At 41.4% G+C, this 27,243-nt stretch overlaps 1 protein-coding gene and 1 long non-coding RNA gene across 4 annotated transcripts in view; both read left to right on the top strand.

Moving 5' to 3' along the window:
• Positions 1–27,243, top strand: part of FTO (FTO alpha-ketoglutarate dependent dioxygenase) — a 357,038-nt gene that overhangs the window by 258,281 nt on the left and 71,514 nt on the right. The window lies entirely within an intron of this gene.
• The window catches only part of LOC141578683 (uncharacterized), a 38,198-nt gene that overhangs the window by 4,572 nt on the left and 6,383 nt on the right, over positions 1–27,243 (top strand). Inside the window, exon 1 of the long non-coding RNA XR_012509302.1 lies at positions 1–27,243. This exon is cut by the window's left edge and continues 4,572 nt beyond it. This is a non-coding gene — a long non-coding RNA (uncharacterized LOC141578683).

The following is a 27,243-nucleotide window of genomic DNA, read 5'->3' as shown; positions in this document are numbered from 1 at the left end:
TGTCTCTACCACCCAGACGAAACTCTTACGCCCTTACTAGATAAAGAGAGTGCTTTGTCAGTAAATCAAAACTGTAGAGAACTAGAACTAATGTAAGTGAAAGGACAGGCTCCAAGCCAGCTGTGTGGGTAAACCCACACTGAACCAAATGGGGGAACTAATGAAACTTAATACATGTGTATTCCAGCCATCAGCCCGGAGTCTGTGGGACGCAAGCTTGCGGTTGTTTGTCAGTGTGAGAAGTGTGAAGGCTGACTTCCATTCGCAGCCGTGTCGGGCTGCCAGCCCGTGGCAGTTTTGGCCAATACCGAGCTTGCTCTTGGGGAGCCAGACCTTGGCTAGCTTCCTAATGGAGGTGAGGGGAATTGTGAAATATGTTTACTTATCCAGATCATCCTGATCAAGTGAAATCAAAGGGCACTGGGGAAAAAAAAAAAATCTGCCGAAGTAAAACACAACAGAAAGATGATGCATTGTATGCCTTTGAGGCCAGTATAGTTTGGGGGGAATACAAGATGAATATCCATGAAAAATGTGAAGACAATTAGGGGTAATAAAATATATCTGTGTGACGGAGGCAAGTAGACCACGGTGTTAAAAGAGCAGACGCTGGAGCCAGATGGTCTGAGTCAGAGCCCACTGTGCCACTTACTAGGGATGAGACCCAGAGCACATGGCTCACCTCTCCTCTGCTTGGATCGTCGTCTGTAAAGGGGAGGTGATAAGAGTACCCACCTTGTAAGGTTGTTGTGAGTTAATACATATAAAAGGTGTTGAGAATGGTATCTGGCATGTGATAAGCACAACATAGGTTGGTTATTGTTATTATAGATCAGAAATCACAAACTCAAATGCTTACAATACCCAGGGGTACCAGCCCAGTCATCACTGGCAACAGAGACGTGGCCTCCGGCGTGGAGACAATAGAGAGTGGTAGGGACAGTGGCAAACTATTCTCCAGTACAGCCACCCCTCTGCTCTGCACTGGATGTGGCCCTTTGGGAGCTGGTCCCATGTTGCATCCGTATCTTCTGATATTTCAGAAGAAGCTGGAAATGAATCTGGATTTTTAAAAATCTCCCAGCTCCTTTAAATGTTGTCAGTTTATCTTAAAACCCTGTACAAGTCAAGCAAAGCACCGTCTGCAGGCTGGGGGCCACCATCTAATGACCTCTTTGGTCTAATAATGAAACATTTAAACGTAGCTTATGGAAATCCATCTGATGAACTTACTGTCACACTGTGAAACAGATTCGTTTCGATTCCAGAAATATTCATCGGGTTCCTGCTAAGTGTCAGACCCTGTGCTGGTGCCGAGGCCACAGTAGAGGCCAAAGCAGGCAATCCGAGGAACCCACTCCCTTTACAAGATTTTGTACAGAAAAACAACACCTGGCACTTGGTAGATACTCAATAAATGTAGGTTCCCAGCTCCTTCCATTACCTCTGCTAAGTCTAGACCTGATCCAGTGAGTGTTTGGGAGCTAATTAAGGTTCCTGGGCAGCAATCATGTGATGCAGTTATAAAGTCGATCGCCAAAGTACCTACTTACCGACTTGGGCTTGCAAAAATGTTTTGCAATTATTTGCATATAACTTCACAAATTTTCCAGTTTCTTCTTTGAGAGTACGAGCTTCCTTCAAGCTTCCAAAGAGTGTTCCGTGGGGCACCAATCCTGTGAGCTAATCTAATGTCTTTGGGAAATAAGGAATATTCTATAGCCTTCCCCCTTTCTTGGAGATTCACAAAGCCCATTAGCAGAGCCCAGTAAAGGCTCTGAGGGAAGACTGGAATTTAGGAAACTACTTGATGAGCATTGCCTCAATGAATATTTCCCAAGTATACTTGACCAAGGAACCCTTCCTCCTTTTTCCCCCTAGTTAATGCATCTGAATATGCCCAGTTACTGATACTGTTTGACCCATTTGAGGAAATGCTGGATTGCCAAATTATAGTTCCTGCCAGGAACTGTAGTTGCCTCCAGTTTCTTCCCCATGCCAGCATCCACAGATGAAGCTATCTCCAAAGGCTCAGACTTCATTTTCAAATTTGAATGTGACAGTGGCCATCTTGTTGGTACCTAACAACTGAATTGTAAGTTCCTGGAGGAAAGAGACTGTCATTCTTGTCCTCTCCCAGCACGAAGCTCGGGGTCATTCCACCATGGGTGTTTAGTAAACACACATTGATTGCTATGAGATTCCTTTTGCCACTGTGGTGTTTTAACCCACAAGTAAATGACCCCAGCAAAAAAAAAAAAAAAAGGCAGGAAATGTTAACAAAGGATAAATTTTGATAAAGAGTAGATGGACGTATGGGGGTACTATTCTTGTAACTTTTCTGCACCTTTAAAGTGATTTGCAAAAAAAGAAAAAGAAAAACAATGATTTCCAAATTTTAAAATTCCTCTCAGTTCATCAAACTGTGCTCTTAGATGGTGTAAATTATTCCTCAGTTAAAAAAAGAAAAAACATTGCAAAGTGACTGACAGAAGCAAGAAAGGAAACTGAAGGATGTCCATAAACAGGTCAAGAAAAAAGGGTGGAAATTTACTGGGAAGAAGAACAAGTGAGCAATAAAATCAGCAGTTGGAGTTTTCCCAAAGATCAGTACCTGATACTGGTTTCAAGATGGTATCTCCCAGGAGCCCAGTTCCCAGGCTGCATTCCACCTTGGATCTGTCTGCCCAGACCTCCCAGCAAGCCTTGTGCCAGTGGTACCTGCCAGTACGTTCTGCCTTCACAAGTTGCCGACTCCCCCACTACCACACTGTCCTCTCCCCCCACCGACAGCTGCCTCCTACGTACACATCTGGCCTTTCTGCTGTGAATCCAGCCCAGTAATCTCCTCCAGCGTCAGGTAGCTTTCTCCATGACTCACCCCACCCAGCCACACGCTCTGTGCTTCATGGCAAGATTCAACTTGACCCTTCTTTGGAGAAAGAGGAGTTCGTGTCACAGTTGAGGGTTCAGCTGTAAAATGATACTGCCCACACTCATAAGCCATTGAGGAACTTGAATTTATTTCTGACTGTCACTTTGAGCTTTGCACAGACCCCAACAAACAGGGAAACACTGAGCTAAGGTACCTGTCCTTCTAAGCCTCAGTGGCTCTAATGTGTCTTTTTGGTTGTGGGCAGAGTATTCATTCTTTGACTTTAATACAATTCCTTCCCTCCTAGCTCTTCACATTTGTAAATCTTCATTAAAATGTCTGGGAAATTCATGTGACATGCCCCAACCCAGTTGTAATGGTCAGAGGAAGCCCATCCCAGCCTTTAAAATCAGTCCTGTTGACACTGCTATTTTTACCCCCAGTCCAGCCCCCTCTTCACCACCTCCTGAATTTTATGAACGCGCGAGCAATTTAGGACAGTGAGAGTCACAGGATTTTAAATAACTTCATTCCTAGGTGTGTTTGGTATGGAAACAAAGATAACCCTGTTCAAGAGTGAATTTGTGCCTCTGGGTGAATGGCCAGGTGTTCTTTTAACTGAACTGTGAGACTAATTTCTTCCTGGCCTCTGGAAACCAGCTGAAGCAGTGGGCCAGCTGGTGTATCTTCAATCTTGCATACCAACATCTTTCTCTGATTCACAGATTTCCTTTATCCCCAGCACTTCCTCTGGTATGTGCATCCCCGACAGTAAGCGATATCTCATTGGATTTAGGCATTTTGAAGTCGTGAGTCTTGGAGGGGAGGGGCAGGGGAAGGAAGGAGGGTGGATGGTTACATTAGACTATTTCCAGAGGAAACCTCCTCTTAATCTCACTCACCTCTGACTCTTGTGCGTCAGGTGATCGCCATACTCACAGGAAAAGAGACTGAGGTAACTGAGGATGTCATTAGGAACATGATTTTTCAATATTTAAATGATCTCAGAGAAAACAAAGTTAATTTTACATCCAGTTGTTGTAATATCCATGACTAGGTGTATAAAACAATAAGAAAGCTATGGAGATTGTTACCTAAAGGAGAAGTTTCTTTTGGAAGATTTCAGATAACTTGCAGTTGCAAAGCACAGCTTTTTCGTTTTAATTGACTCACTTTCGATGGTTTGAGATTTGGAGAAGCCCGGAGGTTTACCTGGTGAGCCCACAGAGTAAAACTTGATATTAGGAAACAGAAGCCTGTACCTGACAGTCTATGGTTCTTGGAATACCAGATCATCCCCGTAATTTATTTTCCCAAATAGCTGTGACATATAAGATTCTCCATGCACTCGAAAGGGTATTTGAAAGTCACGAGCAAGTGATAGAGGACCCGTGGTGACTTGAAGCATGTCCACTTTCGGCAGTGTACGCCTGTTGACGCTTCTAGTATAATCTGTATCCTGTCTCACTCACAAGTGTTTGAAAGGAAATGCATTTTTCTTTGCTAGTGATAGATGGGCTTTGGTTTTCAGAAGCCTGCAGCACTTCGGTTGAAGCTCTGTCTTTTTCAGAGAGGAAATGTACAGGCCCCCCCCCCCCCCCAATGAGAGTTGCACCAGGAGGCAAACTGGGGAGCCTCCTTTGGTCTGGTGTGTGGAAGAATTTTGGTCGACCGAACCAAGTAATCACTCCCACGGCTCAGCTGGAGAGCGCCGTTCTCACGTCACTGGCCCGGGTCTAGCTTGCCTGAAGTCTGTGCTGTTAAGATGTGCATGGATTTTCAGGCTTTTTTAAATGGAGAGAGATGTCCTGGATATTTCAACTGCAGACACCCTTCAACTGGATGTTGTCAGATATTTCCATATAACAGAAACAGTTATGTTTCATGTAAAATCTTATAGCAACTTTCACTCCTAAGACTGTGCATCCCCTGTACTGTTTACACTCAGAGTTGTGTGTTAACAGCAGTTCTTTGCATTTGGTGACAGTTGTAATCATTGAAGTAGCACCTCAGAAAACAACAGAGAGGGGTGGGAGTGTAGCTCAGTGGTAGAGCGCATGCTTGGCGTAGGTCCTGGGTTCAATCCCCAGTGCCTCCGTTAAGGGGAAAGATAGACAGACAGACAGACAGACAAAGAAAGAGAGAAAGAAAGAAGGAGGGAAGGAAAAGAAAGAAAAAAAGAAAGAAAGAAAGTCAATATCACTTTAAAAAAAAAACCCAAAAGAATAATCTTAAAAAGGGAATTTCCCATGGTTAATAACTAACAATAAAATAATAAAACTATGCCCACAGCAGAAGGGACTCTGGGACAAGAGCAGAAAGTTTGGACCAACTTTTTAAAAAAGATTTTAAAATGTGAAGACTTCTGAAAAATTCAACTTAAAAAAGAACATGAATAATGACTATTCATATTTCTTTTTTTATATCTTTCACTTTTATTTTTATTTACTTATTTTTAACTGAAGTATAGTGGATTTACAATGTTGTGTTAATTACTGGTGCACAGCCTAGTGATTCATTTTCATATATATATATATATATATATATATATCTCCTTTTTCATATTCTTTTTCATTATAGGCCATTACAAAGTGTTGAATATAGTTCCCCGTGCTCTACGTGTTTATTTATTCATATTTCTTAACTGTTTACTGAACGTATGCCAGATACTCTGCTGCATGCTTAGGGAGATTTCTAAACTTCATCCTCACAACACTCTATAAAGCAGGCACTTCGTTATCCCTAGTTGCCAGATGAGAAGGCCGAGCCTTCATCAAGTGACTTAGGGTCAGACAGCCTCCAGCAAGTAGGGAGAACAGAATTCCAACTCACGTGCTTGACCTCAGAGCCATTGCTCTTGGCCATGTTTCTATCTTACCTCACATTCCATTTCTTTCTACAACAGAGGTCACAATCTAAGAGCCAGGAGGCCAGATCCAGCCTCAGGTAACAGTGGTAGCTATTGAGCAATTACGATGTGTCAGGATGATTTTATGCACCTTCCTTTATTCCTCCGTTTCATCCTCAAAACAACTCTATGAAGTGGGGGGCACTCTCCCCATTTACCTGTGAGGAAGACTGACATTCAGATTAAGTGATGTGTCCTTAATGCAGGCAGTCTGATCCCAAAATCCATTCTCTTAACCATTATGTTAAAAATGTAGTTGTTTCCCAACATTTATTTTTTGAGGGGAGGGGGTGGTTTGCTTTTTGTTTTCTTGACATTTTTAAAATTAAAGTATAGTCAGTGTACAATGTGGTGTCAATTTCCGATGTACAGCATAATGTTTCAGTCAGACATATACATACATATATTCATTTTCATATTCTTCGTTATATTACAAGATATTGAATATAGTTCCCTGTGCTATATAGAAGAAATTTGTTGTTCATTTATTTTATATGTAGTAGTTAGTATCTGCAAATCTCAAACCCCCAATTTATCCCTTCCCACCCCCTGTCCCCCCAGTAGCCATAAGTTTGTTTTCTATGTCTGTGAGTCCATTTCTGATTTATAAATAAGTTCGTGTCTTTTTTTTTTTTTAAGATTCCACATATGAGTGATATTATATGGTATTTTTCTTTCACTTTCTGGTTTCCATCACTTAGAATGATGATCTCTAGGACCATCCATGTTGCTGCAAATGGCATTATTTTATTTTTTATGGCTGAGTAATGTTCCATCGTATAAATATACCACAACTTCTTTATCCAGTCATCTATTGATGGACATTTAAGTTGTTTCCACGTCTTTGGCTATTGTAAATAGTGCTGCTATGAACATTAGGGTGCATGTATCTATTTGAATTAGAATTCCCTCATTTTAAAACCTGGATATTTCACATACAAGTGAAGATGTCTGACTTCTCTTGGGAAAAAAAGAAGACTGAACAATACCGGTCCCCTTCCACCTGGCCACAATCACTCGGCAGCAATGGGTAGCTGCTGGTTTTACAGGGAATAGCTCTTCCCTGGTCACCACTACCCCTCATTTTCATTGTGTTTCCTCTTTGGTTGCCCACCTGGACTTTGGAGGCATTTTATTTTGCAATCCCAGTCTACGGTCTCCCTGGTACTGGAGCTGCCTCTGCTACAGCTGAAGTGTCTTTTATTGTAACACAAGATGTTCCGTGCATTTCTCCCAAATAACAGCAAATTCTTCCTCCCTGCCTTCCTCCCTGTCCTCTTCCCCCAGAGAAGGGCGACCCTGCAGGTCTAGTGTTGGTGCCCAGCCAGGTGGGGAGCATGTGAGGTTTATAACCTTTTCTCTCTACCTGGTTGATGGCACTCTGGTGGCGCTTGGTGGCATTAACCAAGGTAATAACAGCATCTCCAGCACTGGCATACAGATTGGTAGGCTGTTTTGTGACACAGAGATACCCAGCCTCTGTACATGTCAGAGGAAAATACGACTGTAACATCCAGACAAGGAGAGAAAGATTTTGGCCGGTACATGCTTCCTTCTCAAGCTAAAGATTTAAATATTTTAAAAGGGCTTTTCCAAGAACTCAGTCTTGATTATGTGTTCCATGTTGGGCCAAACCAATGCATTATTGGTAAGATAATGAGTGGCATTCACCCAAGGGTAATCCTTTCAGGGATTTTGATGATGCAGTAAATCATGAGCGTAAAGCCTGAGTGGTTTATGCCATTAAAACCTCAAGATAGAATTAGACTTGTAATCACCACTTGCCCATGTTTTGTCATTTATGATAATTACAGTAGTAATAATCCGTGTATTGTTGAGAAGTAGCAGTCAGAAGCATCCATCAATTTTTTATCGACACCAAATCAAGTTGATACTTCATCTTTCCTGCAAAAATGTAGATTGCTCCAATTAGTCTAAAGAAATTGGGCAGTCATTAGCAATGAAGTAAGCAGTTAATCTACAGAACATTTCTGGTCCCTCTGATGCCAACCATCCCTCTTAATTATGGGGAATATCGTGAGCTGCTTTGGGACTCTGTCAGTAGTGCCATTGTTGGCTTAGATTAGAAGAAGCATCAACGTCCCTGCTTTTATTTAAAAGAATGCCCTAATACCCCCCCAACCCCCACCTTGTACCCCCTCTGCACTTCCAGGCAAATTTATTCTGGAGCAGAACGCTTGAATCAAAGCAGTTGGCATCTTCTTTCTCTTATTTAGAAATAGGAATTTTCCCCAATGGCTTCTTCAAGTGATGGTGTGTTAGCTCACCATCCTATGCTTGTTAACTATTCTTGTTTGCCTTACCCAAATCCTGGGATAATCATCTCCTTAAAAAGAAAAATAAAATAAAATAAAAAGAAAGAAAGAAAAAGGGTGGGGGTGGAGAGAAAAGTCTGAATTTAAAGGAAAAAAATCCAACTAGTTGTGAAGAAATCCTGGTGCTAATGAGCTTTCTGTATCTGCCTCCAGTCTTTTCCCCAGGCTAGCCTGGTCTCCCTCTCCAGACATTTTCAATCAGCACTGCCCACAAATTCCACTGAGCAGCTGAATAATGCAGGGTGAACATTTCAAATATCTGTATCTGTATATATTTTCTATTTAGGAACTTTGGAAATGAAAGAACTGGAAAAAGTAACTCACCCCTCATCTCCCACCATGACTCTCAACTCTGTAACCATTTTTTGGTAGATTTTATTCCAAGCTCTTAAACACACACACATCAAGTTTTGTTGTGGTCTTAGTGTTACTGTTATTATAACCTTTTCCTGTTCACTTGTCCTAATTATTTTTCACTTTACTAATAGTTTTAATCATCATTTTTAATGGATGCATAATACTCTATTAAATATGGAGTATATATTTCTTTGTGGTTTGGGTTCTTTCCCTGAGGTGTATTGTGCAAAGTGAAATGCTGGATTAAAATTTATAAACCTCTTTATAACTGTTGATACATATTGACAATCCCCTCTCCGAAAGGATTATACCAATTTTAAAAACTCCACCAGTAATATATGCAGATACCAGTTTAGTTTCAGTGAATGAGATTTAAATTCAGCTGTGTTGTTGTGCTTGTAGCTAGGCTGAAAATGTCAATGCTACCCTTCCATAATGAACAAATGGGTACAGTATCAAATTGTGCTCTGACTCAGATTGGCTTAAACAAGGGCAATTATCGTCTCACATTACAGGAACTTCAGAAGTAGGACAGCTGTAGGTTGATCTGATCAGAGGCCCAATGGTGTCATTGAATACCTGGATTCTTCTCTCTTCAGCTCTGCCATTGTAACCTTTACCCTTATGCTGGCTTCCTTCATGTTTCAAATGGCTGCAGCGGCTCCAGCCATCACATCCAGATGTAGAAGCAACAGCAATGGAAAGAGAGCAACTCTTCTAGTGTCTCCCTCTCAAAAGTGAGAAAATCCTTCATAGGAACTCCCACTTGACCTTCCCTCTGGTCTCATTGCCCAGATCTGGGTCAGATGTCTACTCCGAAGCCAAAGACTGACGAGAGGAAGTGGGAACACCATCATTGGCTTATTAACCAAGACCTTCCTCCTGAACTGACAGTGGAGTCCATTTCCCCTGAGTGTTGAATACCTGAAAAAAATAGAGGTTCTGTTAGCAAGGGAGAAGGAGGAAGTGGTTGTTGGGGAGGTAACCAAAGTACCTCCCACAGGCACCATAATTTTCTTTCTTCATTCTCTGGCACACTCTCAAAACCATTTAAAATTTTTTAGTAATAATTTATGCATTTAACATATGCAAATTATATGCAAGTACTGGGCTTTGGCCAGTACTGGGCAGTACTTGTAAGGTCCTCCTGTACACCGATCATGCTCTGTATTTCCTTTAGATTTTCCTAAAAACTGACCTCAGTCCTGGGTCCCTTAAGACAGAAACTAGGAACTCATCTACTTTTATATACCTTTGGTGCCTGGGTCTCCTTTGGGGAAGAGGTAGAAATTGGAGAATGTCCTGTTTGGTAGAGAAATTTGACATCTAGTAATGCCATTGTCAGGGCTTTTGCCGGGACCGAAGGTTTCCAGTCTGATGAAACAAGTCTCGCTGTCCAGTCTCAATCACTCTGTGCATCTTATTCCGCTGCACAGCCCAGCATGCTGAACATTTCACTGCTCATTAGCACCTCCAGGGAAGGAGAGGGGGATTGAGGAATTCAGGTCAGTCACATACTTCTGGTTTTATCTCAGAGAAATGGCTGAAATTCCTGCCTCAGTGAGTATTTTGAAAAGCCTGTAGTTTATTTCTACATGTATTTCCCCACTAATGGGACATGCTATGTTTTATTGTAAAATAAATTAAAAAAAATTTTTTAAAGCAACAACAGAAGAAAACATGTCCCTGGGTTGAAGAAACCAGTCTCAATGCTGTATGTCTCAGAAATCCGGTAGTATTTTGCATTTCATGTATACAGCTGGATCATAGGATACAGATGTTGTCTCTGTATCGATACCTGGCTTGCAGTACTATGTGGCACCAAGGATGTCAAGGTGATCTTGGACCAAAGCTGCCCATTCCTTTACCCAAGTAGATGAGAGCCCAAAAGGTACCCATTTCTTACCACACAGTGATGGAGTCATTGCTTCAGTTGTTTTTCTGGGTGGAGACCAGGAAAAAAAGAAAAAAGAAAAAAAAAACCCACCTACTATACTTGTGTACTTTTTGTTTTACAGTTTCATTAGGGTTTTTACAACATAATTACATGTTCTAATAATGAGATTACATATGTTTACACCACTTATGTAATCAAATGTCATTGTACTGACTCCTTGAACAGACAATGGTAGAAAGTACTGGAAACAAACATGACACAACAAAATACTATTTCAGGAAGGCTGTTGGAGTGGATGCACCACAGCCCGCCAGAATAGGTGGCTCGAGATGAATGTAATAGCCTTCAAGTAGCTGTTAGGGTTTGTGTAGGTTATCACACCAAGGATGACTTGCATCATTTGGTAGCAATACTATAGATAGCTGTGCGAAAGCTGGTCCGGTTCTGGTTTGGTCTCTTTTCTTGCCCTCACCTTCTCTCCCTCCTTACCTCGGTACTTACTTCCCCTCCACCCTCTCCAGCATGCCTCCTCTCCTCCTCCCTACCCGCTTCCTTTCTTTTACGGGCCAGGAGAAGCGTTTACAACAGTAGGCTGATGGGGAGAAATGGCAGAGATTCCTGGGACTTTATCTCCCACTAAAGTGACCTGTGAATGGAAATGTTTGAAGGCAGCTGGCTTAGAAGAGTGAATGTGGTCCTCAAAATTTTCTAACTTACTCCTCAGAGGGTAGACTGGGTATAAAGTCAAGGTTCAGTGGGTTTCGCAGCCCTTTTGTAGCGTGGTGTCCTTGTGATATAGAAAAAAGGGAGAGAGAGGAAGGTAAAAAACTACAATGTATATAAAATTAGGAGCCTTTAAAATGAAGAATGATATTACAGACATTTCCTTAGAAACAGCATGTTAGTTTATTGTCATTGTTTCTTCCATGACTGAAAAACAAAATGTATTGAAAGGGTGATTTTTTTTCCAAGTCAACTCCTTTCCCTTAGGTTTTTTTTTTTCCCCCAAGAAAAAAAAATTAAGCAAGAGTTTTTTTAGTAGATTTTTTTTTTCGGGCTACTGTTACATTATTAGGGTTCTTCCAGAACCTTTCCATCATGTCACCTATTGAGTTTTTCTGTATTAAAAAAATAAAATAAAATTCCTAATCACCTGTCCTAAGTTTATGGTTGAGAACAGTTTGGGGGGACTAGTTAGTCATGTTCTCCTAAGGACAGTATCTCTTAGGTGTGCTGCTCGTGGTCCATATGGAGCAAATTAGAGAGTGAAAGAACGGAGTTGCCACTGTTTCTGATTGGTTACGGTAGTATTAAAAAAAAAAAAAATTTGACTTGCCCCGCTCTGGAGAAGAAAGATGGATAAAATGCTCTTTGAACACACTAGGCTTTTTTTTTTTTTTTAATGTCGGTACAGAAGGGTTGCATTTATATTTGGCTTTCCAGACCTGTCTCTTGACCTTCTAATTACTTTATTTGAAACAGCACTGAGGGTATAATAAACCTGGAGGTTGCCTCTCCTTTGCTTTATCATAAATTAAAGCTGCCGGTTTGTTGAGGTGAAAGTGGAGGCAGAATGTTCATTACCGCTCAAGTGACGGCTTGTCAATAGCAGTGCTTTTTAGTTTGTTCTAGTCAGCACTTGCTGTGCATTTTGTTGGACCACTGGGAAATAAATACAACAAGATTATACATTTGGAATACCACAAGAGTTCACGGGGAAAAAAAAACACACAAATGATAAATTATACACTCGGTAGAAAGTGACATGCTATCTTGTGCTATTAACAACCACAGATAATTGCAACGAATTGTAATTGCAGTTTGCAACTTAGAGTACAGTGTGTCCGACATCAATCTTAATAGTGAACAAAGCAATTTATATTAAAACTTAATTCGCTTGGTAACTTTCGGCTGTATTCACGGGAGCTAACAGATGTAGCTTTTCAGAAAGTTCAAAGGCATGTGAAACATGGCAAGAAATGCTAATGCAGTAAGCCTTGGAGAAATATTGCATTACTACTTGTAATGAAAACAAATGTATGTCATTATCTCCTAGTTTGTGTTTATTTAATAAAATATGCAGTTTGCGCATTGGTGAATTCAGTGTTTCTGAATGGATAGAGAATGATGTTCTCTTTGGAATCGGCGGCCAGACAGGACTAGTAATTATGCATCTAGTATAAACAGGCTGCTTTACTATTTTAGTAGCATGCCCCTTAATGCTTCAGTGGGTTTTGTACGAGGTGTAACAGCAAACTGGCGTTCACTTTATTCATGACTTTCCTTAGATTGGATGTCTTTGAAGCAAGAAAGGGAGATCTCCTGGAATTACTTAAGAGAACAAGCATATTTGTTTTGTGAGCTTGACTGATGGCCAGTAGAGCAGTTGAGTGAAATCTCTAAACTGATTAGGGCTTTAGTTCAAATAATCTTCTACCTTTTTCATTAATTTATTCCTTAATGCTATTTTGCTGCTCTTCTACCAAGGATAATAATCTCACACTCGCTGACCTCCATGAGTGGATGACCTGGAGCCCATAACTAATCTTATTTACCCTCCTGACCAGCTGAACCTCATTTACCTTGACTGGATAAAGAGCCTTGCGTTGCTAAGCTGCCCCTCCTTCGGAGCGTTCTGGTTAATCTACAGTGAAGGGGCGACAGTAGGCTTTCCCAGTCAAGATCCAGAGGCATCCGGGGTGCTGGGGAGACTTCGTGCCAATTCTCTTCCTTTCTCGAAAGCACTTTTCCTGTGTCATTTTTCACTCTGAGATTTTGAAAATGACAGAGAAAAACTGGGGGTGGGACTTAGCCCTAGTCCCACCCTCCCAACGCAACTATGTTCATTTTGAATGTTAGTTTCCAGCCAGGAGCCATGTGAATTCAGTGTCTAATGTGGGCATCATTGTCAAATATGTGTACCTTTGTATTCTCCTTTTTTATTTAACATCAGTGTTTCCCAGTGTTTCCCTTTATAATTTAATAGTTATGCATTTCAATGACAATAATAATCCATTAAGATTAAAGAGTTCATTTTATTTAATCATTCCTCAGTATTGAAAAGTTGGGTTACTTCCACTAGTTTCACTATTATGAATAATAATACTGCAAAAAAAAATCTCTTTAGGTGTTTCCTTCATTTAGACTGTTTCTCTGGAATATATTATTAGAAGTGGAATGATTAAGTAAAAGGTATAAACATTTGTGTGACTTTTTGCCTTACATTACCAAAATAGGTTCGTGGACTAGTTATAATAGTTTATACTGCCATCAGCACTGTAGGAGGAATATATGATTTTGTCACAGTAGTATTGAGATTTACCCTGGTTCTTCCCTTTCAAAACAGAATGACACTGGGCAAGTTACCTAACCTCTCAGCCTCACCTGAACATCTTTATTCCTTGTTGGAATAAAGGGGAGAATCATAATGCTTCATAGATTATACCTCATAGATTAATAATAATAATTAATAATAACCACATAGATTATTATGAGTAATATATTACTTTATGTATTTAAAGTTTTGGGATCAGGAAGCACTCATAAAGGTTACGTTTTATTAGTATTACTGTTAATATTACTAAAATTATGTTTTTCTCCTAATTTAGTATCACCGGCTACATAAGCCACATTTTTTAAAGGAAATGTTGTAGTAGTGCATTGGAGCTAAGTAGTCAGTAGACTCCATAATCAGCAGCTTCTGTCCGTATTCAATGAAAATTTTAAATTGCTTTAACGATGAGCCATTAGGAAGAACTTTGTAGTAATGAGTATTCTGTCTATAAAGTAGAGGCTTTTGGAAGCTCCTTCTCTTAATTTATCACAATCAAATACCTCTTATTCCAGAGCACTGTAAACGGGCCTTGAAGCCTTAGGATTAGGGCGCACTGATTCTGCAAGTCTTAGATTTACTGAGAACCCAAGCTGCCTCCTTTGAGGTATCGGGCTTTGCATTAAATAATGTCAGATGTCTGTTGGTTTCTAAGTCACACAAAGAGCTGGTTTCCTGGGTCCCTTAATTTTGGAAATTTGATTTCAAATTCATTATTTCTCAAAGAATAACCAGAATGAATTTTACTATTCCATTGGAGGACTTCAATGCAGCGCATCTGCTGTGTGTTACTGAGACAAGCACGGCGCCTTCCGAAGCAGGGAGGCAGAGCAGTCTGCCCTGCGTGACCACAGAGCCCTGCTCAGACTCTGCGCTCGGCTGGGCGTCACCTGCCCAAGGCAGAGGCTGGACGTTACTTTCTCAAGACCTTCTTTTAAACAAATGGAACGTGGCTGCCTTATCATTCCCTTCTGATGATCATTTCTTGAGTTAGAATCTTTTGGTTGCAAGCAACAGAAACAAATGCTGGCTAACTTAAGCAAAACAGAAAACAAACAAACAAACAAAAGACAACAACAACAACAAAAAGAAAAACCCAACAACCAACCAGGAGAGAAAGGTTCTTTTTTTGAAAGGTTCTGGAGTGGTTTACAATACCTATGAAAAATAAACTCAGACGGGAGAGGAAGCACCGTTGCTCCTAGGATCCAGGCAGCTGGAAAGTGTGTACTCCGCAGGAAGGAACAAGCCTTACTCCACTCCAGAGCCAGAGTCTAACAGGGCCCGGCCTGGGCCTTGTGCCTGCTTCTGGGCTGGGGGAGGCCACAGCACCTTGATGACAGTCCCACTAAGACTGGCCACTACTGGGGGAAGGAGTTTCCCGGAAGAGAAAGGGAGTCCTATTACTAGAAGTCATAAGAAGAGGAAATAGAGGTCGGGCAGCTAGAAATAACAAAGGTATACTGAACTTTTTAACAGTTACTGTAGTAATTTCTCAACTAATGATTAGAAAGGCAACTGAATGATTACGAACACCATGACATATTTGGACCCACTCAGTGGCCGTTGCCTGTGACATTAGCCCTAAGGATAAGCATAACTCATTTTTTATTAGTCATTATGACCTTGAGGACTCACGTAATCAGGCCTTTCATGGAAGAAATGTCTCACATTTGGCTGCAAATATTACAGACCAGAAAGACAGTGACTTAAACCACATAGAGATTTATGTTTCCTTCAGGTGAGAAATCCACAAAGAATGGGGCCATTATGGAAGGTCCCCAACATCACCCGTGTTCCTGGCTCCTTCAGTCTTTCTGCTCTGCCGGACTTTTGTCATGGCTTCTAGTTTCAGGTTTTTTTCATGTCACAAGAGCCCTGCTCCAGCTCCTAATATCTCATCGACAATAGATGGGAAGAAGGAAGACAGAGGGGAAAGCAGATGTGCCTGGCAGTAGAGTTACCCCTGCCCCCCTTGTAAGGAGCTGCCCTGGCAGCCCTTACCTGACAGTGTCCCCCAAGACTCCACCAGCCAAACCTTGGTCACTCAGTCACATCTATCGACACAGGAAACAAACTATTTTTCAGCTGAGTACAGTGCTGCTCCCAACAAAACCAGGATTCTGACTAGCAGTTTTGGGCACAGCCCCCTCGTGGGAGTAGACACTTCTCAGCTCTGCCCGGGGAAGTCACTGTGGTCACCAGGACCATCGACCAGAAGCCCAGGAGAGTTAGGAGGAAGCATTTTCTCGGGTAGAGAGACAAGGAAGTGGATTGAATGATAAACGCTTTTAGGTCATTCAATAAAGTTCCAACATTTCCTTCTTGCCCAAAACATTCACAACAAACTCCATGCAGTAGGAATTGAAGGTAAATGTGCCGGGCCATTTTTCTTCAGCCCTTTTGCAATGCAACAGGACAATCAATACAAATCTTTGCAGTAATCATATATTGATTTTCCTAGAATATAACTCCATTTAAAGCACTTTTATCCCCAAGAGTGGAAACAGTGGAGGCTATCAAAGGAGGAAGTAGGTTTCCTTGACCCCATCTGCAGTGCACAATTGATTAACAGAGGGTAGTTATGAGAGAGAGAGACAAACGGAGAGAGAGAGGAGGGAAGTCACTGAGAGGTTAATACTAGCTAAAGAGAAACATGATTATAGGACATTAGGCTTTTGGAAAAATCATAAGGTCAGGCTAAGATAATGATACTGTCTAAAATCACACGTGATTTCGAGTACTTAGCATCCTCTTACTCTGTACCTCCCGTTCCCCCAGCAACAACCACAGCTGAATTTGGGGAATTGGCAGGGCCGTGAACGGACAGGGGCTGATTGATGACGTTTAGGTACAGGGTTGGGATGAGCTGGGTTGATAAGGGCAGAGATAACATTGTAGCTTTTCCTGAGTCATTTAGTTGTTAAGTACTAAACTGAGACGTTAGCCTATATCATCCTGGAGGTTTCCTTGGCCTCAGACAAAGCTAAAAGCAAAAGAGAGAAAAATATTCAAAAACACTCATCTGAATCCCTTTTCTTAAGAAAACAAAACACAAAAGTACTAGTTCAGTCCCTCCTCCTCCTCATCACTTCAGTCCCTAACAGTAGCAATGACCAAACAACCCACTTCCTGAAAATCCCAAGAGTTTGGGCCTGCTGAATACTCTGTGCACAAATACCTTCATCTCAGAGACAAGGGGAATCATTGCGTGGTAACGTTGACAAAGGCATGCAAGTTCTGCTCCGCCTCTGGCCTGGGTAACTGGGATGTCACCAACTGGGGGTTGGTAGTTCCTAGTTCTGACATACTCCTTGCTGAAAAGACAAGAGGCACCCTGGGGTGCTCTCTTGTTCGCAGTGTATTGTTCCCAGTGTATTTCTCTCCCTTAATCCCTCTTGTTCTTTGTATCCAGGCTGGGTTCTCACAAACAAGCTCTTTATTCAATTAAAAGGTGCACCTTAGCCTCATGATCCTTCTCAATGTGCTGTACTTGATATCTTGATACTGTTTATTTTACTAGCAACTTCAGGAGTTTGTGTTTTCTTTTGCCTCTGTGTGTGTGTTTTGTTTTTCTGGGTTTTTTTTTTTTTTTTTGCTTCAGGCAAAGCAACTAGTACACATTGTCAGATAAAGTATCTTATCTGTCAGCAGCACCCTTGTGAATTAATCATAATTCAATAGGCTTACTAATCAAGATTTGAGATGAATGTTTTGATAGAGCAATCGGATTTGTCTAATCTATCATTAGTTGACAGTAGCTTCGAGCAGAGTGTGAACTTGGCAGTAGTAGACCTGTTTCTGATCCCTTTGGCTTGGCCCACCAGTTGGGTAGCATGGCTGAGCCTAGCAGTGGACCCAGACATCACAGCTAATGAAGTTCTGCTTCTCACTGCCCCCTCTTCCCCTCCCTCTCCTCCCACCGGTTTTCAGAATACATGGGTGGAGTTCGGCTCCAGTGAACTTCCTGTTTGTATGCTCAACAGATTTGGGGAGGTGGTGTTCCCTTTGTCATTTTCACCTGGTAACAAAGCTGTGCCAAGCCAAGTGACAAACCTCAAGGGTGATTGATGGTGTCACTTACAAAGAGTGGTCAGAGAAAAAAATAAATGCAATCTATTGTTACCCTTTACTGATTACAACCCTTGTCATGTCATGTGTCACTAAAATCTGTACCCTGTTTTTGACTGAGTTGTACTTTCTTGGGGGGTGAATTACAGCATAGCTTGGATGTTTGTTCAGTTTGATAGTAGAAATGAAAGCTTTCATTGTGGATTAATACTTTATTGTATACAGTGCTTTAAAAGATCTGAAATACAATCCAGAAGTCGTAAGTTACACTGTGTGTATTACATGGGAGTCGTTAATAACATTACTGTGGGAAAATTAGGGCCGGGATCATTTTGTGGAGGAGCCTCTGACTGATTTTTCTTTTCCTCCCTACATTTTTATTAGCATAAAGATAATAGTTCCTCGTTATAAAATGTTTGGAAAATTCCAGAAAAGTCTAAGGAAACAAAATTTAAATTTCTCATAATTCCATCAACAAAGAGTTAATGTTAACAATATATGATCCTATTAAATTAAATGACAATACAAATACTGCAGTGAGTGATGGCCCGACACTATCATCAATAAAATGTCATTTTCCCTGGCATACTGTTCTGGAGTCTGTGACCAGAAGAAAATCCAAAGGCATCCAGGAAGATGCAGCTTTCCTTCAAGGTTTCAGTTTCTGGACGAAAGGCACATGGGAAAATTCATGTAAGCTATTAGGGTATCTAACATGTTGAAAGTGACAACTCTTCGATTTCACAGGCATGTCCCAAGCCTTATGAAAGCAAGGCTAACCACACTTTGAGACAGCATAGCTTGGGTGATTTGGACTAGGGATGGGAGACAGTTACCTACTTAGACTCCAGGTGCAACTATGTAAGGCATTCCCAGCAGCAGTGTGCTGTGTATTAATTAACTTTCATGCTGAACCTGTAGGAGTACCTGAACAAAGAGCAATTCATGGAGGAAGAAAAGCTTCCTCACTTCGCCCTACTTTTAGTTATTGTCTCTCTAAAGCTACCTTCCCTGTTCCCTTTGGTCAGCTGAGACAGCAGGCAGTAGGGCAGGACTATTCTGCAACAAGTTCATCATTTGTCTCCATATCTCCCTTCCTGCTTTCTTCCATAGTCTTAGGATTCTTCAGAATGATTGTCCACAAAGTAAAATGTGTCTGTATTTATTTATGTATTTATCTGTTACCGGTTTGTAAAATCCAAGCGATTTCCCCCCTTTACCTTCTCCTCTTCATGGAACTGCACAGGTCTCTTTCTGTGACAAGTGGCAGTCACTGACCCACAGGATTAGTTCACGTCCCATCAACAGCCTTGAGCCATGGTCCTCCTCGGTCGATCCCATTCCTGTCTCCAGGCAACAACAACGGGAAAGACATTGGTTAAAGAATACTCTCTCTTCTAGGAAAGTCATCCACAGCTTCATTTGTGCTGGCCTGTGCTGTCGAGTGCAGCCAGTTCTTAACTAACGCGATAAAGTACACTTTGTAAATCCATATAAATCACCTCTACATACGTGCATGAGAAAGGATTTCAGGTAATCAATGAAGCGCTGCACATGGATGGTGGTCAATTAATTTTCCACTGCTCTTGCCGTTCTCAAGTGGGGAAATCCCACTTGGAGGTTCTCTGCTCCTTCTAATCGCGCCTCCTTGACATCCCCCTCTGGCTTCATTTTGCTCCTAATGAAGTCTATAGGGTGAGGGTGACACACAGGACCACCCTGTTCATATGGGAGATGAATGGGTACCGCTAGCATTCACTCTACAATAGCATGAAATTAACACAGATTAAGGATTTACCAGAAATGTTAATAGGTCAGATTCAACACCTTTTTTTTTTTTTTATTCTAGTACCTCTTACCAGTTAGGGGAAAGAAATGTTTCAGTTTTACTTAGGGCTAATAAATGGTCTTGATTTTTATTGTCTTATTGGAAGAAAGGAATAATGAAAACCTTTGTTGTATAAAAAGCATTATCAGGGGGCCCTGTGACTGTTTGGGAAATGTTTCTAAGCAGTGCAGCCCTGGTGCAGCTGAGGCCCACTCACATTTGGACACTTTGAGTACTCCCTTTCCATAGTTTTTGGATGGATATCTAGTGAAACTGTGTCCTCATTATTCTGGTCCCCAACAGCCTCCCGTGTGGACCAGATCAGGCCCTCCTAGTTAAAACCAGAGCAAACAGTTTTGACCAAGCACTTGCTCTTTGCAAGATTATGTTCGGTGCATCAGGAATCCAAAGAAGTCTAAGACGTAATCCCTGTCCCCAGAGAGTTTACCATCTGTTTGGGAAGATAAGGCATAGAAACATGAAAAGTAAACTCTAATAAAGGATTTAAATAACAGTTCAAGACAACACCAGGGAAGATGTGTCATGTGACAATACATGATTGTCAGATGGCGTTTACACATTTCCCTTAGAAGAAAAATGTTCTTAGACCCTTCTAATGGTAGAAGTTCATAGATACCAGTTGTGAATCCCTGAAATATTAAGAAAAGAAGTATTACTCGGAAAAAAATGCTTTTCAATTTCAAAATTTCAGTACTAAAAAGAAATCTGATCTCTGTAACTGGTAAAATATTTATTTTAGGTTATCACCAAAATGAAGGCATAATATTTTAAAATTGTCATAAAACTCCCAGACCTCTGAGAAAATGCCAGTGGGCCTCAGATCCAAGAGATAGGTAGTCATTTCATTGGTGAGGTCCAGGTTCAAATGGTGGGTTCATTTCAAACTTACGTAAGTAAGATTTTTGGCAAAGATGACTTTCAAGTTGTCTGCAAAGATGTAGACAGATGGGAGGAGGTCATTCCAATGACACAGAGCTCATTAGGAGGGTCAGGATAAGACGGTACAAACCAGGTGCAGCTTGCTGGGCTACCTGGCTGAAATAGAAAGTTCAAGAAACTTAGGCCAAATATGTAGTGGATGCTAAGGGAGGGCTGAGTCCTGGGAAGCCTTCAAAGCTTTTCAAGGGCGAGAGTGACTGATGCTGGTGATATTTTAGGAAGATTAGTTTGATGGCAGGGTGTACAATGGATTTGGGTTTGAGGGGGTGTATTTGGAGTAAAGCAGTGTTCTTGAAATAAGGTGATGTGGGCATTCACTAGGCAGAGCAGTGATTAAAAAAAAGAGAAATATGAATTTCAAAGGACTTCTAATGTGAGAGAACTTCATAACCAACTAGTTATGGAGATGAAGAAGAGGACAGAGTCAAGGGTGTTTCTCGATTTCAAACTTGGAAGTAAACAGACATTCGGAGGAGGGGGTCGTGTGCTCCAGCACTTGTTTAAGCATAGGGAGAAATTTTCAGGATACAGCCGTGTAAATAGCTACTGGTAAGACCTAAAGCGCAAAGAAAGTGCACTGCCTTGACATTCTCCTGGTTGAGAAAATTGTGAAATTATCCCACAAAGGATTGCTTTAATCATTGTGTCAACTCAGTGACCTGAGATGTAAGAATACTTAAGGTACAAAGCCAGCAATGGAGAGAGAACAGATTTCTGAATATTTTTGTGATTTTGATATTTTATGGCCAGTTAGTAATCACCTGAACTGTCTTCTTACAGGGCTTGTGATTAAGGGTTTGTTGATGCCATTACCAGCTGACGGCCAGATTCCCTCTTCTTTCCCGTTTAGGTTAAAAGATTTTCATATCACCTTGGTTTTCAGAAACTTGACAGATCGGCCAATGGCCTGTCAATTTCCAACTGACTTTTTTTTTTTCACCTGCTTGCAGAGATACTGTTGTCTCTGAAGAACCAGCGACTTTCTTCAGTGATATGACTAAACCTATGTAGAATCAGCCGCTTTCTGTCTAACAGAGACAAAGTTGAGGCTGTGAGGCTGGGAAATCTCTGGGGCATCACCCTCAAGTTTGAAAAGTGAGGAGAAATGATACAGAAAACCCCTGTACCCCGTGCCAAGCCCGTTGGCTCAACCTAGGAGTCTGGATCTGAGTGAAAGGTTGAGATGAGTGCGGACAGTTGTCTAGTATAAAACTTGTCTTTATGAAACTTGCACTCATCCTGTTCCAGGGAATAGGAAAAGTTCCACATTGGTCAGAAATGTCTGAGTCCCGTAAGCCCCCTAGCAGTGTGACTTTTTAATAAGTGACTCACTTTTAAAGTCCTTACAACTTTCCAGGTGTCTAACTTATGATGTGTTCAGTATTGTATTGCCTTGTCCACATCTTAGCCACCTCAGCCTCACTTCTGACTGGTGAAGGTAAAAGGTGTTCCACAGGGGGCCCCTGGCAATTTGAGGGGGCATAGCAGTGCTCGCCAAATTCTGAAACCATTTAAAAATCTGACAATAAAAAAAATTAAAAGTGGTTATTTCCTTTATTACTGAATGGTATATGTGAACTCACCTTTTTAAATAGACTTTACAATAACCATTTGCTTTCCTCTCTCTGGGAAGGCAGATGCTTGTGTAATAAGGAAATAAAGCCACTCTCAACAGCACTTTTCTAATAAAAGATCCCATTGCTTTTCCATCTTAAAACCAGAGTTTAAGAACTTTATGAATCTAAAAGGAAAAGAATTCCCTGGCTATATAAGAAAAAGAAAGAGTGATGGAAAATTTTTGCCAAAAAAAAAAAAAAAAAGTGCCTCACTTTGCCATCTCAGTGTAGCCCGTTGGCCTGAGTATGTTGGGAGGAGGAAGCTTTTATTAGGAAATAATCGTTTCCAGTTCTGTTACAGTCATTATCCCCAAAGTTTCCCAAATGCTATGCTGTGTCTCACACTCTGCCTTGGAACCTGTTTAGCTGTAGGTGGGAAGTGAACTGAGCTTTTGAGACCAGTAGGATGGTGTGAACATAAGACCAGGTCACTGAGCTGTTTTAGGAGTTACACGATCTTGAAAAAGATCATTAATGCTTTCAAGCCACTCAGGTTTCTTTAATTCTTCTGTACCTTTATTTACCAGCATATTTCACATTTTCACATAAATTGGCGTGAAATAACCTTTGATAATAAGCTGATGCTGGTAGCTATGCCTATTAGGTTCTCAGCCCCCTGTGGCAGTGTGTGCTTAGGAAATAAAGCACAGTGAGTCACCGGCAAAACAAAATTGGACAAGTATATTCCTTCCAAAAGAAGCTATGGTGTATTTATACAATGGAATACTAGTCAGCCATAAAAAAGAATAAAATAATGCCATTTGCAGCAACATGGATAGACTGGGAGATCGTGATTCTAAGTGAAGTAAGCCAGAAAGAGAAAAAAGTACCATATCATATCACTCATGTGGAATCTAAAAAAAAAGAAGACACTAATGAACGTATCTACAAAACAGAAACAGACTCACAGACATAGTAAACAAACTTATGGTTACTGGGGGAAAGGAGATGGAAAGGGATAAATTGGGAGTTCGAGATTTGCAAATATTAACTACTATATATAAAATAAACAGGTTTATACTATATAGCACAAGGAACTATATTCAATAGCTTGTAGTAATCTATAATGAAAAAGAATATAAAAACGAATATAGTATGTCTATGTGTGACTGAAACATGATGCTGTCCACCAGAAGTTAACACATTGTAAGCTGACTATACTTGAATTAAAAAAAAATAGTATATGATCACCACTCTAAATACACAGAGTTTGGGATCATCCACTTGGTATCATTTTTGTGTGTTACATCTTGTATGTAACCACTGAGTTCAGAAAATGCAGAGTTGATTCCAAGTTTTTCCTTGTGGTTTGAAAGAAATCCACCCATCTCTCAAAGTGACTGATAATCATCAGGAAGGGCCTTATTGATAGAACTGGGTCTGATTTGTCAATTTTGTTATTTTTGCTGTAAAATAGATATTCTTTTTGATCAAAGCCTCTCCTTTTACTTTAAGGTATTCCTGAATACAAACTTGAGAGATTAACTCGCCAAATAAGTAACTTATAGGTATACACATTACAGCACCAAAAAAAAACAGGTGTTGTTTCCAAGACCATGTAGCTATTCACATCCAGAAATGAAATGAGATTCTCCCCTCCCCCCCCTCAAGAGGCCTCTTCTTGCTTTTGATGGGGCCACTGTGGTTTTGGCCCTTCAGTCTGGCTTAAAGTAACATGAAGGGGGCGTCTCAGCTGAATGCATAGTCTTCATTAGATGTCCTGTAACTGCGTCTACACGTGACTTCACAAAGATCTCTTAACCAGACACTGGCTGTAACAGCCCCTCCCCTGGGAGAAAAGGGTCTTTAAGGTATTTTGAGGGGAGGAGAAGGGTTAAGAGGTCTAATCCATAACTCTAAATCCCCATGCTTGGGGGAGCTCATTGACATGGTAGGTTTTAAGGGCTCCCTTGGAGCCATTATGGTTTGTCATGCTGAGATCCGCTGGAGAACACTTAATTGTCCATCATTGTCCCCATGTGTTACAAGGGCTTTTCAGGGTCTTTGATGAAGCAGCTTCCTGTCACTTATGGGAAACCTTGGGAAAGTTTTGATGCAGTCTTGAGGTTTGTGCGTTTAAATTAAAGAGCTGGAATGGTCAGATGCTTTTGTATATTTCCCTCACTTCCTCCATCTTTAAATCAAACCTCAGTTGTCTGTAGATCCCTGGGTACTGGATATATGTCAAGTCCCTTTCTCTCCCTTTCCAGTTTCTTTGTTTTTGAGGTTGGGATTTTTGGTGGTGGTGCTGGTGGTGGTGATAGAGACAGTGTAATGAACAAACACAATTATCACATCCAGGGGCTGCAAAGCTTTACTTCAGAAACGTAATAGAGATCGCGTTGTTTCATATGGAACCAATTCCTCCTTGCCTCCTTCCCCCCAAGGAATGAAGGAAGTATCTCTGGTATACGGTTAAATACCTGGTAGATTAGAACTTTAGATAGATGGGTGGATTAAGGCAAAGCACAAAAACGGCTCATGTTTTCAGCTGTCTATCCTATTTTAAAGCTCCAATTGCCCCTCAATATTCTGAATTTTTCACATTAGTCCTAATCTAATATTTAGCTCTTTAATGTTTTAAACATTCTGGCTGGACTCAGTTCCCAGCTTCCATGTTGCTTATCTCTGTTAGCATCTCTGCATGCATAAGAGGGCATTCATCAGGGCTGGACTGAGGGAAAACCACCAAAAGACCAGAGCCCATTTCTTGAGGCCGGGAATCCAAGTCCCTAGCATTGAAAGCAGAGTGAATGGAGAGGATCCCTGGTTCATAAAATAGATCCAAGGATCGAGACTAAAAACCTGGAGCCTCTTTTTACCCAGAACTCCAAGCTCATTGAGAAATGAGTTTGTGTCTGCAAACCCTGAAGTGTTGAGAGTTCTAGCTCCTTCTCATGGTTTCCCACACTGTAAAACAGAAGTTAAGCTAGAAGGCAAGAAATAATTAACAAATGGAGTTTCTGTGCAAAGCAAGAGTCCATGGACCGAGCTCTGGCTCAGCAGGTACATTTCTGTGGTATTTGGGTTTTTACAAGCTCGTGACCTCCATTCCTCTTCTACAGATGGAGCAAATAATACTGCTTTGTTTCTTTCTTTTAAAATTACCAAGAGGTCTTCAGAGGTATAGTAGTACCGAGGACCCTTAATGAAGACTGTTAATGATGAGTCCTTTTTGCCAGGTGAGATTTAAGGGACAGGGTTGTTTTGATAAAGCTTAGTCACGGATACAGACTGTCTCATCAAACCTGATCTTAGGAGTAGAGTGGGAGGTTTCTGTCTTTGATTTCTGCATCTCCCTGCATCTCGGCTTGCTCCCTTCTTTCGGCATACCAACTTCCACTGTATCTCTGTCCACGTGGCTGAATGGTGGCCACCACTTCTGGAACAGTCAACTCTGGCTTGAGGGGTGAGGCCACCCTGAACAACATGGTGGCCAGGATCCCACCACTCAACGGCCAAGCATGGTGGAGGGGTCTTTTCCCATAAAGGGGGAACAAGGGACACAACCCAGTGTATTTCCCCTGTTCCCCCGACCTCTAAGGAGTCAGTTAAAGTGCCTATATTTCCTTATATTCCTCAGAATAAAGTTGCTTTAAGGAATGGACATAAAATTTTAGAGCAGGAAAGAATTTTAAAGTTCACTCAACCCTACTCTCTATGTCTCATTGAGGAAACCAAGGCAAAGGGAAAGTGATGCATTTCCCAGAGGTCCTAAGGCTGGTGAGCAGTTTCCAGTGCTCAGGCTTTTAGGGAAAAGTGTCTGACACAGCCTCCCTTGAATTTTCTTCTGCCCTATCCCAGCTGCACATATTTCAGATGTTATTTTTTTCCTATTGCCCAGAAGTTTCTGAATTACAAGGGATTTATATTTATAGTCCCTTATTTAATAGATGGTTTCTTTTAGGTTTTATAGGCTCGTCTCCTGTAGAAAAACAGAGGTAATGTTTATGAAGACAACCTGGAAACATGGAGAGATGCTTGTGATGTCCCATTAAGTGAGAACAGCAAGTGAATGATGATCTAAGTCTTCATGGTCAAAACCATGTGAAAATGTGCATGTGAATGTAAAGTAGGTTTGTTCGAATGATGGTATTGTGTATAACTGAAAATCATCCTTAAGACGGGCAGTAAGTTATTTTTAGGATTTTAGAATGCGTGTTTAATGAGAATGTACCCTCCTCTACTTCTCACCTTAGAGCTTCCTGAGCCTATATACCTGATGTTCTTGCTTGTGGAAGCCAACTTTCCCCAATGGAAGGCCTGTTTTTCTTTTCTTTCTTTTTTTTTTTTTTTTGCACAACTGTAACCTTTATTCCAGTAGTGAACACATCGAATATGAAATCCTCGTCGCTATGGCTACAGCTGCATAAAATCAGGGTCTAAGCAGAAACTTGGCCCCAAAAAGATGACCCACCAGAAGCAATCAGAGGATAAGATGTTTTCAGGCACGAATCGAATCAGAATCTAGGCGTCGGGAAGAAGCTCACTTCGTGTAACTTGACTCCTGAGACGGAAACGTGGAACACTGCAGGTCTGGAGAGGCACAGGCTTGGTTAAACTCCAGGTCGAGGACTCTCGGTGCAGTGGGCTCTCGGAGAAGTGCTTTCCACAGAGATATCAGATGAGTCAAGGAAGAGCCCTCTCCAGCCTCTCGGTTGCCCCCCCTCCCCCGCAAGCCTCGCTGTCTGCTTCTGACTGCAGAACTGTGGGAGGAAATCCAGGCCCTTAGACACCACCTGATTTTTCATCTGCCCTTGTGACAGTCCACATGTAAAGCAAGACAGGACAACAGGAGCATCCAACGGGGTTGTACGGGCAGGGGAGCCCACCTCAGAAAGGGGGGCCTTTTGCTTACACCGATTCTCTCCTTCCACTTGAAAAGGGCAAACTGGCTTTTCAAGGAGAGTGAGAAGTGGAGGGAAGAGATCAGAGCTGAGCTGACACATGTGCGCCACCTGCCAGGTGCCTTTAAGCCATGAGCTCCCAGACCCCAGGAACCCGCTCCTTCTCGCTTCTTACGCAGCACTAACGGGAGCACGGTGTGGTGGTGGCCGAATGAAG

Source organism: Camelus bactrianus, chromosome 9 (genome assembly GCF_048773025.1).
Source record: "Camelus bactrianus isolate YW-2024 breed Bactrian camel chromosome 9, ASM4877302v1, whole genome shotgun sequence".
Taxonomy (NCBI): Eukaryota; Metazoa; Chordata; class Mammalia; order Artiodactyla; family Camelidae; genus Camelus; species Camelus bactrianus.
This window is presented reverse-complemented; position numbering and strand designations above follow the sequence as displayed.